This window comes from Leiobunum rupestre, chromosome 9, assembly GCF_980474605.1.
Source record: "Leiobunum rupestre chromosome 9, qqLeiRupe1.1.hap1, whole genome shotgun sequence".
Lineage (NCBI taxonomy): Eukaryota > Metazoa > Arthropoda > Arachnida > Opiliones > Sclerosomatidae > Leiobunum > Leiobunum rupestre.
Genome location: NC_143392.1, coordinates 33915400 through 33929010, shown reverse-complemented (window position 1 = coordinate 33929010; position 13611 = coordinate 33915400). Strand labels below are relative to the sequence as shown.

Here is a 13611-nt window from a genome sequence, read left to right as displayed (position 1 = left end):
ACCCTGACTTGATTTGCGACAGTCGGGGTCGGGGTCGGGGTCGGGGACAAAAGTCGGGGATCCCCGACTTTCGGGGTCGGGGTCGGGGTCCCCGTACGAACACTAGTAGAGCTTGCAAGTTCTCTCCCCACTCGCGGGATAAGTGATCTTGAATTTATTGTCTGCAACGACACAAAGGTGGGTTTTAAAATTCCCTCGTCTGTGCAATGACTGTTGAAAATTGTAACTGTGTTTTCTGAAATCAGGACTAGATCAATTTTGCCTGTAGCTTTGACTGTACTAATGTGATGACGTAACTGATTACAGATTCAGCATTAGCGAAGGTTGTACCGTGTACATTTTATATAGACCTGTAATCAGTTACGTGTAATCGTTGTACATATTTTTGCAGCGTTGAAGACAGGGATAACGCTATTATAGATCAAATACCCGACAGGTGGCGCCAACAGTTTGAGACTTAGAAATTCGTTTCTTTTTACGCCGAAATTTTTCCTGAGTTGATATTTTGTTTACAGTTTTTATATCACTTAAAATAGCGTTCCACTTAAAATAGCGTTCGATTTAAAAAATAAATAAATCAGTTAGTGTTTATTCCTTTTAAAATTCAAATCAACGCCATCTAGTATGAAATAAATGCCTTAAAAACGAACCTCTGATGCATTCGCTCTGAATGTTTTGTTTCTTTGTAAGCAATTTGTGAATCGGTTTCATTTCTAAAATTCGTTAAAAGCACTAAATTGAAAAATCGTCTGCTAACACACGCAATGAGATATTATTAACGTAACTAGCGCCAATTGAAATTAATCCACCGTAAATATAAAACTTCATAGTTCCTACTCCCTTTAAGCAAGTACCTGTTGGAAAGCGAAATGTGTTGATGAAATATTTAAGGTAAAAAAGTCTGCTATTACAATTCTAACGTCTAATTAGAACAGACGGACAACCGTTAATTTACCCTGAAGTGGAATCTGAGTGTAAATATTTGAGGGGGATGTAAAAACTGTCTACTGAACTGATTCCTATAAATTCTAAATAACCCACAATAGTTGATTCTGAAATATAATATCGACAAATACATGTACAAAAGAGTTAATTTTATGGGCGCGCGCTCTTGATATATTAGTAGATTGTGGCTCGCGCGATTGTGCACGTGCGTTGAAAATGAAAAATAAAGCACGCGCTCAAATACTTCAACCATACAACAGAATGTAACCAAATCATGTGACCACCGATCTTTTTCGGAATCACCTATTATTGGTGTCGTTTGGAACTAATAGCAGCTTATATTGAATATTTTATACTGGTATGAGCCAGGTAGAGGATGTATGTAGTAGCGGTGTTGAAGTGTACCTAACCTACACCACTACCAACCTTTTAACATTTAGTCCCAGCAAAAACGTACTAAATCTTTCGTAGGGCAGAACCAAAAGTATAACTAATAGACAGCTCGATAACGTGTAGGGCTAACAGAGGGGGTAATCACTTACAGGAAATATATCCTCAACGCGTTCTTTATGGAAGACCCCTAACAATTTGAACAAGAATTAACTAGTGCCAGAAATATCTAAAGCCACATAATGGAAGTGTTGGTGTTCCACACCAAATACATACGGTTATATTGCCTTTAAGTAATCAGGTGTAAAAAATCGGAGGAAATCACGACAAATTGATGTATTTCAACGAAATACTGTGTGACAATCACAGAAATGTTGTGAGAAATCACTAACAATCAGAGAAATGTTGTGAGAAATCACTAACAATCAGAGAAATGTTGTGAGAAATCACTAACAATCAGAGAAATGTTGTGATAAATCACTAACAATCAGAGAAATGTTGTGAGAAATCACTAACAATCAGAGAAATGTTGTGAGAAATCACTAACAATCAGAGAAATGTTGTGAGAAATCACTAACAATCAGAGAAATGTTGTGAGAAATCACTAACAATCAGAGAAATGTTGTGAGAAATCACTAACAATCAGAGAAATGTTGTGAGAAATCACTAACAATCAGAGAAATGTTGTGAGAAATCACTAACAATCAGAGAAATGTTGTGAGAAATCACTAACAATCAGAGAAATGTTGTGAGAAATCACTAACAATCAGAGAAATGTTGTGAGAAATCACTAACAATCAGAGAAATGTTGTGAGAAATCACTAACAATCAGAGAAATGTTGTGAGAAATCACTAACAATCAGAGAAATGTTGTGAGAAATCACTAACAATCAGAGAAATGTTGTGAGAAATCACTAACAATCAGAGAAATGTTGTGAGAAATCACTAACAATCAGAGAAATGTTGTGAGAAATCACTAACAATCAGAGAAATGTTGTGAGAAATCACTAACAATCAGAGAAATGTTGTGAGAAATCACTAACAATCAGAGAAATGTTGTGAGAAATCACTAACAATCAGAGAAATGTTGTGAGAAATCACTAACAATCAGAGAAATGTTGTGAGAAATCACTAACAATCAGAGAAATGTTGTGAGAAATCACTAACAATCAGAGAAATGTTGTGAGAAATCACTAACAATCAGAGAAATGTTGTGAGAAATCACTAACAATCAGAGAAATGTTGTGAGAAATCACTAACAATCAGAGAAATGTTGTGAGAAATCACTAACAATCAGAGAAATGTTGTGAGAAATCACTAACAATCAGAGAATTGTTGTGAGAAATCACTAACAATCAGAGAAATGTTGTGAGAAATCACTAACAATCACAGAAATGTTGTGAGAAATCACTAACAATCAGAGAAATGTTGTGAGAAATCACTAACAATCAGAGAAATGTTGTGAGAAATCACTAACAATCAGAGAAATGTTGTGAGAAATCACTAACAATCAGAGAAATGTTGTGAGAAATCACTAACAATCAGAGAAATGTTGTGAGAAATCACTAACAATCAGAGAAATGTTGTGAGAAATCCCTAACAATCAGAGAAATGTTGTGAGAAATCACTAACAATCACAGAAATGTTGTGAAAAACCCCTAACAATCACAGAAATGTTGTGAAAAACCCTAACAATCACATAAATGTTGTGAAAAACCCCTAACAATCACAGAAATGTTGTGAAAAACCCCTAACAATCACAGAAATGTTGTGAGAAATCACTGACAGTCAGTGGCGTAAATAAGGCTCCCGCAGACCCCACAATGCAGGAGGGCCACGGGGCTTCATGGGGCCCCTAAATTCATATCAAATAATATGCTAGATATCGACTAAAACCCAGAAAAGAGTTGCGCCGGGGTGGCCTAGGTTGTCTTAGTTACGCCACTGCTAACAATTAGGGCAAATTTGTGATAAATCATAGGAAATTAAAACGAATGATTTGATTCGGTTGTACTAAACATTCTGTCAAGATGGCGGCCATGGCCAAAAGCCGGGACGATATCGCTATATCAGAGTAAAAGCAACTAAACAAATTCAATTATTATTTGTTAAGTTCAAAGGAACCACCTATGGACTGCATTGTAAAGGATGATAAAATAAGTCGCAAGCCAGATTTCCCGCACGCTACTGACGAGTCCCAAATAGGACGAAACCGGTCTACCGTTGGAATTTCTGGCTATTTAATTTAATTTAATTTAGTTTTTCACTCGAAGATCTATTTGGTCCGAGTTTCGCGTCTTTTGGTTTGCTCGAAGCAGTGGCGTACCTAGACCCTTTGACGCCCGGGGCGGGTCACGAATTTGCCGCCCCTCCCAATTTCCAAAAGATCCAAAACGCAATGTAAAGTATATAATATAATATAATATTCTATTACTATAAATAAGCGTACAATATTGTGCAAGCCTAACATTATGTTACGACCAAAATTTTAACCTAAGATCATTGTTTTGTACAATAATTATTGTACGTCTGGCAACGGTGATTTCAAGGCAGTCTAACAATGTAAGTTAAAGTGAAGTAGAGTAGAACTCGTAATTCGTTAAGATGTGATAAACGTATTTAAATCGAACAAAATTGTTTGTACTCGTTTCGATTTTCGTGCTATAAAGGTTTTGAAATTATATTTCCCCATCATAGCGTACGTAGACACGTATTATACGTGTCTACGTATAACTATACGGTATAATTAGTATTTAGTAAGATTAAAAACGGATTATATATAACGGTATATTAGTATTACCTAAAAAAAAATTATGTCGTCTTGTGTGGTCGTGCACACTACTACATCATAACAATATGGAACTTTTGAAGGAAATGATAAAGTTTTGGTTTCACTATATCAAAGATAATTTAAACTCGTACGAGTTTAAATTATCTTTGACTATATTGTTAGATTTTCGATTTTAAACCAAGGGTTAATTCAAGATTAATAAACTTGGTTAACAATTTACTATATGTATTATCAATGTCATGTAAAATTAATGAAGTAAAAACAAATACAGAAAAAAAACTACTTACAAACTTAAAAGTCGGTGTCAATGTCAAATGAGTAATCTACACTACAAGTACAGCACAGATATATTTCAACTATCCGTATAATCCGTTTCCGTTAATCTAAAAACTGAAAACGATCGGCTAAAACTTCGACGGACATTTATCTACGGTTATTACAACGATAGTAGCCGCCGGACTCAGGAAAGTAAAATTCGTATTTAAAAACTTGTATAATTCTAGCTTTCCATAGAAATCGGATAACAAACTAGAACGATTTTTGAAATTTTGTAGCGGGTTCCGATTAGAACTTTTAAAAAACCCTGCCTTTGGCCCATGCTTTTCGTTTGGCTGGCAACGAAAGTTACGCCATCGGTGCCAAACTGGTGAACTAACACTCTATTTCGCCTAAAATTAAATGGCTGACTTTAGCTCGACGCTAACGCGGTTTTTCTTACATGTTTAAAGTAACTTATGTTTAATTAAAGTAATCAAATCGTGTTAGAGTACATACTCAAAAGAAAACATATCTTTTCACAGGTTAGTGTTAGAAATAGTTTTCTTTTTACCATAATTTCTAATCGCTAAGAACGCACTAGAAAACGCGGTTCTTTCAAATCATTGAAAGATAGTTTTTTAAATAAAAAATGAAGAATGGTTCAAAATTCCGTAATTAAATATTTAAGGAGTAATTACTCAAACAAAAACATATCTTTTCACAGGTTACTGTTAGAAATAGTTGTTTTACGAGCAATGGTTATGGGGAAAACCGGTGCACAGTAATGGTTTATCGTGAATATCTACGTTAGTATTGTATGTACGGCTATAAACCCAAGTATGAACATTAGGGTCCGGCTATTTCCTACAAACAATGTTCTAAAAACATTTTACATACGAGCAATCGTTGTGTTGTAATCGCGGTTTTAACGTTGTACCCGAAACGCGTCTTATAATTTTGCGCCTTCGTTGACTTAAAACGCATCCGCCGCTCTTCATGTAACAGCGTTTAAAATTTACCACCCAGCTAACTCTTGTTATTTTTGAAATAAATCGCTTGAAAATGAAGCTATTGTGAAGGTTGTGTGAGACAAAATGATGGGAAAGTCGGAATAATGGGTCACTTCAATTTAAGTTCATACTGACTGCCGTAAGGAGTAAATCCAAAAGACCAGTATCAATGCTTTGAAAAGAAAACACGACACCGATGAGACTGTTCGACATGTAGAACGCGAGCGAATCAACCTACCAAATGATATAAGAAATATTCAACATACAAATTTTCCCGTTTATATGAACTTAAATGTAATATAAAATCGTCTTGTAAAACCGTTTATTGCTTTATAACATTCAAAAATAAAATTAAAATTATTAACATTAATAATATAATAAGTTTGCGTTGTCAACGCGCGTATTTTGAAACGAAAAAACCCGATTACTATAATCTTGGATTAATAATATGATATTTTTAATACGAAACAAATAACGAAATACGTGGAATTTTTGGCGTTAAATAAGCTTAGAACGTATTTCGTTATTTGTTTCTTATTACAAGGAGCGTTCGCCATCATTTAACCAAGATTTAACGATAGTAATCGGGTTTTTCCGTTTCAAAATAGACTGGGCAAGATTCCGCGCCTTAAAATGTTCGTCTACTTTAAAGATATATTCTGAACGAACCAATGGATGAAAAGTTATGAAACTAGCTTTTAAATAAACCTTGAAACTTATTTCAAGTCATATTTATAATTCACCGATGACAAAATTCGTGAAAAGTATTAATATCGTTCCGAATTACAACCTACTTTCTAAAATCTCATTTTTCTTTCTAATACGCGCGTTGACAACACAAACTTTACCTAGACGAGCAGATGCTCGGTTATCTACATATTGCGGGAAAAATATTATTTTTGAATGTTATAAAGCGATAAACGATTTTTCAAGACGATTTTATATTACATTTAAGTTCATATAAACGGGAAAAATTGTCAGTGGAATATTTCTTATATCATTTGGTAGGTTAATTAACGTTTAATTATCGCCAACTTTACATTAATTTCAATGGGGTGGGGGAAAACTTTTAACCAAGTTACGCGCGAGCGCGCCTCTTTAGGCAGCGCAGATGGCGTTACTGTCGTTTTAGCCAAGAATCTAATCGGTACCTTGTCAGCCATTCGATTAAGCGTTCTAGTTTATTATCCGATTTCTATGATACTTTCTTCATTTATAATTATCCCCGATTTATCGAAAAATCTTTTCCTAAGGACTGAAAACCTTGTGCCGTGATAGAATAAAATAAAATCAAGGTCATAAAATGAACTAAAGAGGGGCCCTATGGAACTCCCCAGGGCCGTAGCTAAGTCTCAACAAATTTTTGGACTTTTTCAATCCTTTGGAATTGTTTTTTTAATTTTTGTGGGGGCCCCTAGGCAGGTGCCTAGGATGCCTACCCTTAAATCTGGGCCTGCTCACTACGAGAAAAGACTAAACGTTAATCATTACTAAAAAGACGAATTTCTTTCTTGAGTGAAAAATGCCGCCCCTAGAAAGTGCCGCCCGGGGCGGATCGCCCCTCCCCCCCCCCCCCTAGGTACGCCACTGGCTCGAAGACCTATCGGTACGAGCTATTTGTAGGTTTTTAAATTTCTTCAAATTTGTTTAAGGTTTAGCTTTATTATCCCTTTTCTTAATGGACTCAATTATTATTTGCTTCACAAGGCGCTAGCTGATTATTATTTATTTATTTATTTATTTATTTAATTATTTATTTATTTATTTATTTAAATATACAAAGGCTCCAAAAGCCACAGAGTGGGCTTCTCTTGGAGCTTCGAAACAATGAGAAGAAATTAGACAGAAAAAAAATACGTATTTTCAGATTCAGTGACAATAAGAGATCAAAATTTAGGAGAATATGACAAGTAAATGGCACGGCTAAAGGGGCAGTGGGTAGAAAAAAAAACAAAACAATATACAAGTGGAAGACTAAATAATTATAATAATAATAATAATATTTGGGTATTAGCTGATTATTATTACTAAAAACGAGGTTTTTAGTTTTATATCTATAATAATAGCAATAATAATCAAATAATTGAAATATAATAAAAAAAAGAAGGTTAAATCAACATTTTAAAATAGTAATAACTCAATCTAAATTATAAACAACAACCTCCACTTCTTGTACAATAAAAGTTCTGGCCGAAAATAACGTATCTTGACTTGCTTGACTCTTGCTCTCGGGTACAGATGATGACGTTACGTGGAAGACAATTTTAGGGCCTACAACGACAATGCTAATAGCCTAAATCCCCCCATTGTAACGCCGCAACATTTCGCGGAAAACCGGGCTCCCTTAATTTGCATATATTTAATTACTCGCTAGAAAACGGGGCTTAGCTCACGCGTTTTTGGTTGAAAAATAAAATAGTTAATTTGTTTATAATTGATTCCAGTCACCGTTTCAATCTAACTACACGTCCTTTCAACAGTTTCATTTCGAAAACGCGTCTACCAATAGTTGATTTTGTAAAATAAAAAGTGGTCTGGCCCAACTTGTTAAAATGTTGCTTCTTACGTCGCAAGACACTGCTTTATTATTACATTCTTCGCACGAGCGATTTGCACGCGCGCTAGAAAAACCTATATTTATCTGGCGACTGTAGCGCGCACTCGTAGACTTGTAAAAGTAAGAGGCGCGTTAAAACAATAAGGCCACGTTACTTTATAAAAAGAACTAACAAGGAGACTACCCGAGGTGTTACATACCGATTTTGTTCAAACTCGGGGGATTGGTAGACCTTCATGTAACTTGAAAAATCCTAAAGGGATTTTATTCAATGGGCAACGGTTTTGCCATGACAACGAAAAATGTTTTTGACAACATAAAATAACATGGGATTTTGACCGATTTCCCTGTGAAAAAAATGTAAAAAATTGATAAAAATGTGACCAATTTTGATTTTTTTCGTCAATTTTTATAAATTTTTTTATAATTTTGGTATTTTAATTTTTTTTTCAATTTTGTAAAATGTTTCACGGGGGGGGGGGGGGACCCTTGGAATCGGTCAAAATCCCATGCTATTTTCAATGGGAAAATTTCCATTTTAAGTTGTCAAAAACATTTTTCGTTGCCATGGCAAAACCGTTGCCCATTGAATAAAATCCCTTTAGGATTTTTCAAGTTACATGAAGGTCTACCAATGCCCCGAGTTTGAACAAAATCGGTAGTCTCCTTGTAAGTTAATGTACAATCGAAAGATTTTAAAGAAAAGGTAGAAATAAAATGTTGAAAAAATATTTGATTAATGAATGAAAATCCATCGATTTTTCTAGGCACGTTTTTTTTTTCTAAACGTTGCTCAATTTACGCTTTTTTTGGTGACGAGGTAAGGAAGTTCCCTTCATCATTTGGTAATTGAGGCAGAGATGACGATGTTCACATTTTTTTCTTTCACTTCAACCCCTCTCTACTCTGGCTCCCTTTATCTCCAGTTCTCCATTCTTCTCATTAATAGGTTAATAAGATTTTCAGAGTACAGTCCCCTGATTTTTTTTCTTCAAATCCCTACGCTCTTTTCGATTAAACTCTTTAATTCGCGTTTTCTGACAAACAAAGTGAATTTAAAGGCTCTATAACCCCGTGTACATAGAACAAATGCTATACTTCAACTACTAAGGACAAGCTTATAGTTTTATGTCATGAAGACAGGATAGTAGTTTTATGAAGACAAGAGAGAAGTTTAATGAAGACAAGATAGTAGTTTAATGGAGACAAGATAGTAGTTTAATGAAGACAAGATAGTAGTTTAATGAAGACAAGAGATAAGTTTAATTAAGACCAGAGATTAGTTTTATGAAGACCAGAGAGTAGTTTAATGAAGACAAGATACCAGTTTTATGAAGACAAGATAGTAGTTTTACGAAGACAATATAGTAGTTTTACGAAGACAAGATACTAGTTTTATGAAGACAAGATACTAGTTTTATGAAGACAAGATAGTAGTTTTACGAAGACAAGATACTAGTTTTATGAAGACAAGATAGTAGTTTTATGAACTTGACAAGATAGTAGTTTTACGAAGACAAGATACTAGTTTTATGAAGACAAGATAGTAGTTTTATGAACTTGACAAGATAGTAGTTTTACGAAGACAAGATACTAGTTTTATGAAGACAAGATAGTAGTTTTATATCTTTTTGTAGGTAATATGACTAGCTGGCTGCATTGATAATAATAATAATAATCAGATAGCCATTAATTCAGGTCGCCGGGTCACAATGCGTAGGAGGGTGGTGGCAAGCCCTTCATGCTACGCGACCCCCCCCCCCCGAGTTTTTTCTGTATCCGCCATTGCGTTAACCTCAACCCGTTTTTAGAGAAAGGGAAAACCCCTTTAACCCGTGGGGAGAAAACTTACAAACTCTACGCAGAAGGAGTCGTTGATGTCCATAAATACCAGTGAAATTCCTCTTAGATTTGCAAATAAATCATTTGCGATACGAAGAGAGTGTTTATCCGCCACCGGAACAAATCTAGATGGCGCAGCGGCGCCACTTTCTTAGTAGGTAGCACCTATGGCCTAACGTCTGCTATTGTCAAATTAGAAAAAAAAGGCTAAATCTGTAATTTTATAAAAACAAATTGCCGGGACTAGTGGCTCATTCCTGTAATCCCAAGCGTCCAGGAGGCAGAGTTTGTGGATGGCCGTGTGAGGACGACCACCAATCCCCCAACGGGTGGACGGAATACTTCCGCCACGGGTGTCCCCTTCCCGGTCCTAAAATATTAACCCTGCATAGCTTTTATTACATCCATCATAACTCTCTAATACGCGTTATTGCATACCATTATATGTCGTTAAACTACTGGATACGCTACCTTTCTAGTTGTTCGATGACAACCAAAATAGGGCGTAAAATAGTAAATTTAACGTATCGCCGAAATAAACGCTAATTAAATTTTTAATAGGCCTTGGTCTTATCTTGGATAAGTAATAGTAGCAGGAACTACTATTATTTATCCAAGGTCTTATAGTCTTCGAAGTAGATTCCTCGCCATTGTAACCTGGAAGCTACCTACAGCGCCAAATTCGTTCGCGGCGTATGTGTGAACTTCGTGATCAGGTCGATAATTTTTTTTAGGTGTCAACGAGGATTATACGGCTTTTAAACAAAGCCTTTGAGTATACCAAAAATACTTTATATCCTTTCGTTTGAACAGTTGGATTTCGTTTTCTCTTGTTGCGTTGTTGTTGGGTGTATCTATCATTCGGTGTCTGTAGGATTAACTATACACACAGTACCCGTATTGTTTGAAGGTATGAAGACCCCACCTACAGTTCACTCGAAAATTTCCAAGGTCTTTTCTCTACTAAGAACTGTTTTTGCCTTCCAATTTCCTTTGAAATTTGTTCCGTCTGAGACTCTGGGTTGGTTTGCTGGGGGTGGTCTCCGTTGCGAATAGACTTCTTATACATTCTTGTTAGTGTGATAGGCAATTAATTATTGGTATTATTATTTTTCGAAATATATATAAATATATGCCCTTAAAGATGAATAAATTTTAACCTATTTTATTTTATTTTAACACTACCAAAAAAATTCTACTAGAAAATCGTAATTTAAAAATCGCAAAAACAGTTTCAGAATTCCGTAATGACCTTTAGCAAAAGTAAATGAACTGAAGTTATCAGACTGCTACACTCCCCATGTTTTAGGCGTTTTCCTTATGAAGTTACAATTTGACCTCGAATTTGAAATTTTGCGCGCTCCTAGGCCGAAAAAAGAAACGTTTTTATTTTTATAAAACCATTTGTTATACATAGAAATAGCTATACCGACAATTCCCAAGTGCAATTTATCGATTTTCTCATCACAAGGAAAACGCCCTCCGATTCTGAGCGCTATTTCGATAACTTCGGTTCATTTACTTCTGCCTTTAGATATCTAATCCTGCACTGAAAAATTTTAAGTTTCTACATAATTTTAATCCAAAAGATTATTGGATTTTTGAGTACATTTATATTTCCTGGCAACGGCAAAATAGTTGCTGCTTTCGGGTTATTTCTACTGTTCTTCAATACTAGGCCTTCAACCTTGTGAGCGCATTTACTTAAATAAACTCTACCCGTTGAATATACAGGTATTATAGAAATGTTTACCCTGGACGATTTTTACCGAAACTCAGCCAGCCGTTTTGGCCTTAAATAAATATTAAATTCCACTGCTTTTTTATGTACATGCCAACCCATTTTATATTTACGTTACGTATAAAATTAATTCTTAAAATTTTAGCTTAAAGGACCACACCGGTATTTGGAAGATCTGGGCGAAAATCTTCCGTACATCGCCATAGCGAAACCAGCCAATCATATTCTGGTTTTTAGCCCTATTTACGGGGCTCACGTTTGAAACTAGTGAAAATAAACCATAGTGAATAGACGCAACAGGCGCTGCTGATTTCAATCAAGTCCTTGATTAATTGAGTGCTTGCTCTTACAATTGTTAGTGTCGTAGGCATACGTCCGAGGGGCAGGTCATTCCCTTGATTAACGACGCACCCCTCGAAAGATTAAATCCGATTTAATCGTGATTATTTTGATTAAATTAAATTTAATCAATTAATACTGTTTAAATTTGATTTAATCATGATTAAATGATTAAATCTGATTTAATCGTGATTAAATGATTTAAATGATTAAATCTGATTTGAATGATTAAATCTGATTTAATCGTGATTAAATGATTTAAATGATTAAATCTGATTTGAATGATTAAATCTGATTTAATCGTGATTAAATGATTTAAATGATTAAATCTGATTTGAATGATTAAATCTGATTTAAATGATTAAATCTGATTTAAATGATTAAATCTGATTTAAATGATTAAATCTGATTTAAATGATTAAATCTGATTTAAATGATAAAATCTGATTTAAATGATTAAATCTGATTTAAATGATTAAATCTGATTTAAACGATTAATCGTGATTAGTATGATTAAATCGCGATTAGTATGATTAAATCGCGATTAGAAATTTGAACGAGAATCAGAATATGTGTTTAGAATTATTATTTCGTACTTACCGCGCTCGATAAAATCTCGATTCGACCGATTATATTGATTAAATCGTGATTAAAATGATTAAATTGTGATTAAAATGATTAAATCTAATTAAAATTATTAAATATAATTAAAATGTTTAAATATGATTAAAATGATTAAATCCTGATTAAAAAGATTAGATTATGATTAGAATAATTAAATCTCGTTTAAATCGTGATAAGAGTGATTAAATCGTGATTAGATTTTTTAATCTTGATTACCCTGATTTAATCATGTGACTATGATTAAGACGCACCCGAAATGGAAGTGACCTGCCCCTCGCATACGTCATAACTAAGCCCCGCCTTGAAACGGCCGCCATGACAATAATATCACGTCACAGATCACGTGGAAAAACGCCACACTATTTTGCGAAATAATCACGTGACCGCCACGGGTGTCTTAATGTCATGGCTGACCTATACGCGTTAACATGGCAACGAACAAAAGCCACACCCACGAGCCGGCTACGAATATTATATTTAACATTGATTATTACCATAACTGATACAAGTATCCATCAATTAATTTAGAAAATATTCATTAATTGTCTAAAAATCAATAACCTCGCAAAATACAATTTAAATATAAAACCTATCGATTTGATTTGTTATCAAAGCCTAAGTCGCGCGTATTGCCATAAGTCTATCACAATAGTTCACAATCCAAACGTTTATGTACTTATGATATTACGATTCTACCACCCAAAAAGAAAGTTATTTGTTATTCCTCGCTGGTTTTAAGGGGAACAAAACGCGGTGTAGAACAAACCCTGGTATACGGCTCGAGGAAAAAAGGGAGATAGAAAATTCCTTCAAAAATTCTAGTGACGTAAATTGCGCCCTAAATTTAACCAGTTTTTTTATCTCTGACGTGAGGGGGAAATAAAGATACCAAACTATGCTGGTGTAATAATTAATCAACTCAGGCCCAGGTATGGCCGTAATCCCCGCTTAAATAACTTCATTTTACGAAAACCAAACAGCCGGGTTGAAATATTAAACGTTGCTGTTTTAAAGTTAATACATTTTTACGAGGTAATCAATGGTATTCGACGTTTCTTTTAGTTTATAGTAGTTTGAAACTAAGCAAATAGGTACCGTTGTGACCATATGTTGA

The 13611-nt window shown here is 34.7% G+C and overlaps 1 protein-coding gene across 2 annotated transcripts in view; it reads left to right on the top strand.

Annotated features, from left to right (window-relative positions):
- Mlh1 (DNA mismatch repair ATPase Mlh1) overlaps positions 1–13611 on the top strand; it is a 211656-nt gene that overhangs the window by 152480 nt on the left and 45565 nt on the right. The window lies entirely within an intron of this gene.